The sequence below is a fragment of the Gossypium arboreum genome, chromosome 13 (genome assembly GCF_025698485.1).
Source record: "Gossypium arboreum isolate Shixiya-1 chromosome 13, ASM2569848v2, whole genome shotgun sequence".
NCBI classification, from domain to species: domain Eukaryota; kingdom Viridiplantae; phylum Streptophyta; class Magnoliopsida; order Malvales; family Malvaceae; genus Gossypium; species Gossypium arboreum.
In genome coordinates this window covers 48,170,511-48,177,916 of record NC_069082.1, presented here as the reverse complement: position 1 = coordinate 48,177,916, position 7,406 = coordinate 48,170,511, and positions in this window count along the sequence as shown.

Genomic DNA, 7,406 nt, shown 5'->3' with positions numbered 1-7,406 from the left:
AAACATGAAAATTTTTTTAAGTGTTATGAAATATTCCAAAGTTCTCAGTTTAGTCCCGAACCACTTACAATGCATGTTTTGGGCATCGTAGGTTCGTTTTAGGGATGATGTGAATGTATGTCAAAAGTTTTATATTTGGATGGAAATTTATGTCTCGATTTTGTATGTTTGCTTGTGTATAAGTCTAGTAATGCCTCGTACCTTATTTCAGTGCTAGATACGGGTAAGGGGTGTTACATTTTGTGGTATCAGAGCTATGGTTTAGTCGATTCTTGGACTAGTGTAGCTTTTATAAGAGTCTAGCTATACATGCCGTAAATGAATTGTTATAGTGTGATGGCTCTTGACAAATTTTAATTGTGTTTTCATATAGTAAATTGATCCCAATCGAACTGAGGCTGATGAAGTTGAAAGTAATGCACCGTCTCCTACTCAAGGGGCAGCGCCGTCTGATAGTAGACCCCCAGCTGTTGGTCAGGGAGAAGGGGGTAGGGAAGCCTTTCTCCATATGATGAATGAGTGGTATATAGAGTTTGTTCGAACAAACCCAAACGCCCAACCTCCTCCACCCTCGCCAATTTCTCTGTCAGTTCCTGTAGCTCCACAAGGTATGAAATTTGTAAGAATAAATAATCCCCCAATTGATAAGATCCGAAAGCATGGGGCTAAAGATTTCAAAGGTAACGTGGATGACGATCTCGAGAGAGCCAAGTTTTGGCTCGAGAACTCTATCAGGGTATTTGATGAGTTGTCTTACACACAGGATGAGTGTTTAAAGTGTGTCATCTCACTTCTGAGAGATTCTGCATATCACTGGTGGAATACACTGGTACCGATGGTACCGAGAGAGAGGGTTACATAGGAATTATTTCAACAGGAGTTCCGAAAGAAATATATTAGCCAGCGATTCATCGATCAGAAATGTAAGGAATTTCTTGAGCTGAAATAGGGTCATATGATAGTGACCATGTATGAGCGATAATTTTTCATACATAGCAAATATGCTTGAGAATGTGTTTCCATCGAGGCTATCATGTTCAAAAGATTTGAGGATGGATTAAATGTGGATATTCATGTGTTAGTTGGGATCTTAGAACTGAAAGAATTTGTGGCATTGGTCGAGTGAGCCTGTAAGGCCAAAGAGTTGAATAAAGAGAAGAGGAAAGCGAATTGTAAAGCTAAAGATTTGGGGAAAAGACCAATGAGTAAGTCATTTCCATCTCATTCAAAGGAATCTAAAGAAATGTACTCCCGTTCGAATGTATCAGCTAGGTATTCTCACAGAGACCGTAGGAAGCAACACTCGAGTTTTAAATCTCAAGTAACTTCAACGGTAAGTGTGGGTAATGTGAGGCCTAACAGACCTGAATGTTAGTAGTATTGTGGCAGACGTCATCTCGATGAGTGTAGAATGAATGACTTGGCTTGTATCAAGTGTGGTCTCAAGAACATTTTATCCGAGATTGCCCTGAAATGGCTGAGAAAGAAAAATTTCAAAGCTCGAGGTCGAGTAATACTACTAATAGGGGTAGGCCACCAAGGAATACTGAAAATGGAGCTAGTAGTAATTGTGTGACAAAGGATAAAACTGTGAGATCCTAAGCTCAAGCACCTGCTAGAGCCTATGCCATCCGTGCTTATGAAGAAGCGACATTTCCCGATGTTATCACTAGTACTTTTTTTCTCTATAATCTTAATGTAGTTGTATTGATTGATCCTGGATCGACCCATTCTTATGTTTGTCAAAGGATATTACCAACATTTTCTCAAAGGATATTACCAACATTTTGTCAAAGGATTCTCGATGATTGCTACTCCTATGGCCATGTTGTTGCAAAAGGATGTTAAGTTTGAATGGCCTAAAAAATGTCAGCAAAGTTTTAAGAAGTTGAAGGCATTATTGACTAAGGTGCCGATTTTAGTACAACCTGAACCGGGAAAAGAATTCGTAATTTATAGTGACGTGTCACTAAATTGATTAAGATGTGTGTTGATGCAAAAGGGCAAAGTGATAGCTTATGCCTCGAGACAATTGAAACCGCATGAGAAAAATTATCCGATGCATAATTTGGAGTTAGCCACCATTGTGTTCGCTATGAAAATTTGGCATCATCATTTGTATGGTGAAAGATGTCATATCTTTATTGATCATTAGAGTTTAAAATACTTTGATGACTCAGAAAGATTTGAACTTGCGGCAATGGAGATGGCTTGAGTTACTGAAGGGTTACAAGCTAGTAAATGATTATCACTCGGGTAAGGAAAATGTAGTCGCAAATGCGTTGAGTAGAAAGACTTTGTTTTCTTTGAGAGCAATGAATACACGGTTGACTTTGTCTAATAATGGTTCGATTCTAGCAGAATTGAGACCTAGACCGTTATTTCATCAACAAATTTGTGAAACTCAAAAATGTGACAGTGATTTGCAAGCCAAAAGAGTTCATTGTGAATAGGGTAGTGACTCAGATTTTCATATCTGATGATTGTTTGATGTTCCGAGGTAGAATTTGTGTACCAAAAAATGATGAACTTATTCAAAAAATTCTTCACGAAGTACATAATGGTTGTTTATCTGTGCATCCGGGTAGTACAAAAATGTATAATGATTTAAAGAAATTGTATTGGTGGTCAGCTATGAAACGAGATATTTCAGAGTTTGTTTCGAAGTGTTTGATTTGTCAACAAGTGAAAGCTAAACACCAAGTGCCTTCGGGTTTACTTCAGCCAGTGATGGTACCAGAGTGGAAATGGGATAGGATTACGATGGACTTCGTAACTAGGTTGCCGTTGACTCCGAAAAAGAAAGATGTCATTTGGGTTATTGTTCATAGATTGATGAAATCGGCTCATTTTATTCCGGTACGTACTGACTACTCACTTGATAAGTTAGTCAAATTGTACATTTCGAAGATTGTGAGATTGCATGGAGTGCCTATGTCTATTATTTCGATAGAGATCTGAGGTTTACTTCAAGATTTTGGAAGATGTTACAAGAGGCTTTGGGTACAAAGCTGAACTTTAGTACCGTATTTCATCTGCAAACCGATGGTCAGTCTGAAAGAACAATTCAGGTAGTTGAAGATATGCTCCGATGTTGTGTTCTAGAATTCAAAGGTAGTTGGGAAGAATATCTACCATTAGTCGAGTTTGCTTATAACAAATGTTTTCGTTCGAGTATAAAGATGGTTCCTTATGAGGCATTGTATGGCCGCAAGTGCCGAATGCCATTGTATTCGACCAAACTTGGTGAGAAACAGATTCACAGGGTTGATTTATTTAGAGAAGCTGAAGAAAAAGTGAAAGTAATTCGTGACTGTTTGAAAGCAGCTTCAGATCGACAGAAGTCATACGTGGATTTGAAAAGAAAAGAGATTGAATTTCAAATCGGTGATAAAGTATTTTTAAAAGTATCTCCATGTAAGAAGATTTTGAGATTTGGTCGTAAAGGCAAATTGAATCCACGTTTCATTGGGTCGTATGAGGTTATCGAAAGAATAGGGCCAGTGGCATTTCGGTTAGCTTTATCGATAAAGTTGGAAAGGATTCATAATGTGTTTCATGTGTCGATGTTGCGTTGTTATCAATCAGATCCCTCACATGTGATTTCTCCATCAAATATTGAGATTCGACCGGATATGACATATGGTGAGAACCGATCAAGATATTAGCTCGAGAAGTCAAACAGTTGAGAAATAAAAGTATTGCCCTAGTGAAGGTGTTATGGCAAGGACATAGGGTTGAAGAGGCTATGAGAAAACAATACCAAAACCTATTTTTTGTAAGATTTTCGGGGACGAAAATCCCTAAAAGGGGAGAGAGTTGTAACAGCCCGATTTTGGGCCCAGGTGGTTTTGGGACCACAAATATAACATAGTAAAAATTTTTTTTATCACATTTTGATGGTCTATAGTTTTACGGAATGATTTCGTGAAAAAAATTTGACGTTTGAGCACTCAATTTAGCAAAAAGGATTAAATTGCAAAGAGTGTCAAAAGTTCAGTTCTACATGCTAGAGGTGTCTAATTCTTATGAAATTTTAAATTAAAGGTCTTTAGATTGTAATTAGACCATTTTACTTTAATTTGGACAAAAATAGACATGTGGTAAGAGAATTTTAGTGTTTTGAGAAAAGGGCATTTTGGTCATTTGGTAATTAAATGAATTAAAAACCAAAAATCAAGCCAAAATTTAGTCCATCTTCTTCATGCTTTGCCGAAATTAGCAAGAAAGACATAGCTAGGGTTTTTCCACTTTTCAAGCTCGATTGTAAGTTCGTTCTTACCCCGTTTTTAATGCTCTTCACATTTTTGAAGTTGTTATCACTCAATCTATCTATTTCTACCGTTAATTTGAGAGATGATGAAGGTCTAGGGTTTGAACCATGTTATATTTTTGTGTATTTTGATGTCTAATGGTAGATTATGCAAGTTTAATGTTAGATAAACAACTTTTACTGGTGATTTTTTTGATGAAAATGTCAAAAGGACCTATTTGTAAAAAGATTTCAAAATGTGTATAAAAGTGTTATTAAATGCAAAATGTGAGCTATTATAAGCATGAAAGGGGTTCGGCTAGGCATGGGCCTTGATGAAATTGAATAGATTTCATTTTACGAGCCTAGGGACTAAAATGTAAATATGTAAAAGTTTAGGGGCAAAAATGTAATTTTTCCCTAATGTAAGTTTTGCGCTGAATTGAGTAATGTGATTAATAAATGAGTTAAATTTTCTATTATAGATCAAGAGAAACGAGGTTCAGACCTAGATCGGGGGAAAAATAAAGTATTTGACGATTAGGTCCATTTCCTACTATTTTTGTACCGAGGTAAGTTCTTATGCAAATAATGCATTGTTTTAATTATGTTTTAAATGCTTTATTATTGTATGAATTGTGATTGACTCATGGATGTATTTGACAAAGTTACGACAAGCGCGGGATCCCGGTTGAACCTTAGGAACCAAGGCTATGTGTAAAACCATATCAGGGATATGGCATCATTATGAGACTTCATGTAAGACCGTGTCTGGGATATAGAATTGATATGAAATTTCGTGTAAGACCATAGCTAGGCTATTGGCATCGATACGAGATCCCATGTAAGACCATATCTAGGATATGGCATTGGTGTAGTACTATGTGTGCAAGATACCCGAGTATCCTTTAGTATTCCAAGTGCTTCAACAGGAATTGCAACAAGAATGTCAAAGTTGTGAAAGACTATGGCATGTTATAAATTGGTACAAGTATGTACTTAAAACTCATGTTTAATGAGCTTGGTATGTGATGAATCCTTCAGTAAGGTTGTGATTGAGTAAGTTTGATTATGAGATTTATAATGACATTTATGTTAATTTACTTCAAGTAAATTTTATGTTAAATGTGAGTTTATAATGCTTTTATTTGCATGGGAACTTACTAAGCTTTGGAGCTTACTCCCCTTTTTTTTCCCTTGTTTTATAGTGTCACCAAGCGAGCTCGGGGATCGAAGATTGTCAGAGATTTAGTCACACTGTCAACTTAATATATTGGGTACCAATGATTTCAATATTTAAGTTATGGCATGTATAATGACTTGGTCATTTTGTTATGTCTTATAATAGATTGGCCAAAGTGTGGGCTTATGATGGTTGATAATTCATTTTGTAAATGGCCATTGAAATTGGCTAATATTGATTTAAGTATATATGCATATGATGATGTCTTTCATATATATGTGAAATTGCATGATTTGAGTTGAGATATATGTGATGTTTGTGAATGATCAATGATAGCATGTGAATGAGGTATTGATGCCTTGGTTGTGGCTGATTTGGTTGAATGTATATACTTGGAATGGTGCTATGTTTTGTTGTGTAGGTTTGTGCATGGAAGGGTGACAATATGGCTTGGTAAATAGCCTTGTTTTTGTCCACACGGGTAGACACATGGGCGTGTGTCTAGGCTGTGTGTGACACACGTCTTGCCCCATGGGCGTGTGTTTTGGCCGTGTGTCCCCTGCACCCTAATTTTTACAAAACAAAATGCTCAGAATTGAGCACACAGGTAGAGACACGGGCGTGTGTCTCGGCCGTGTGGATAACACGGCCTCAGGTATGGGCGTGTGCCCTGGGTGTATAAAGTCTACACCTATTTCATGAAAATTTAATCGACCTCACGGCCTAAGCACATGGGCAGGTGCCTTGGCCATATGACTTCAATTTGTTCATAGGTGACAAACAAAGAGTTACATGGGTTAGGGTCACAAGCGTGTGTGACCACATGGCTTGACCACACGGGCGTGTCCCAAGCCACGCGGGTGTGTGGCTCTTAAAACATGAAAAACTTTCTAAGTGTTATGAAATTTTCCAAAGTTCTCGGTTTAGTCCTGAACTGCTTCCAATGCATGTTTTAGGCCTCGTAGGCTCTGTTTAGGGACTATGTGAATGTATGTCAAATGTTTTAAATTTGGATGGAAATTTATGTCTCAGTTTTGTGTGTTTGCTTATGTATAAGTCTGGTAATGCCTCGTACCCTATTTTGACGCTGGATATGGGTAAGGGGTGTTACAGTGATTATGTGATTCGGGTGCTGGTCTTGTACATCCTACGGGTGGCTGAGTATACCGGCATATGTTGCGAATACTTGACAGATTGTGTGAGCAGCACCGTGTAGCTACGTCTTGACTAATAACTTGTGTGAGCAGGCCCGTCGATAGCTCGAGAGAGAGCGATTATATGATATGAGATTGAGTTAACATTGGCTATGTATGTGGCACCTAGTGTGCAAAAATCCCGAGTATCCGACATTATTATTCCTAGTGGTTTACAAGAATGTCAAAGATGAGAATATGTGTAACTTCATTCCGAAATGGTTCAGGTATGTACGTAAAGCTCATACTTATTAAATGCTTGAAATGATGAAAATGAGGTAAGTTTTGTGATGGAATGATTTATGACCATGAGACTATGGTAAATTTATATTTAATTATGTTATAATATTTAAATGTTATGTGCATGGTAAGGTTGCTTATTTCTTGCATACGAGCTTACTAAGCTATATAGCTTACTCCATTTATTTTCCATGTTTTATAGTGTCGCCAAGCTAACTCGGATCAGAGATTGTTGGAGATTCGAATCCCAATATCAAACTCTCATTTTTGGGTATTGATGATCTTAGTATTTTTGAAAGTATGGCATGTATAGGGACTTGGTCATTTTGTTATATGTGTCATTTGATTTGGCCATGTAAATTGGCTTATTTTGGCTAACATGGTTGTAAGTATAAGTATATTCATATATGTGCCAATGTCTTTGATGATATGGTCATGGTATGCTTGGTGAATGATGGAATGTGATTCATAGCATGAATGTGAAATGTTTGGAAATGTGATATGTTGATGAGATGATAAATTTGTACACAATTAGGTG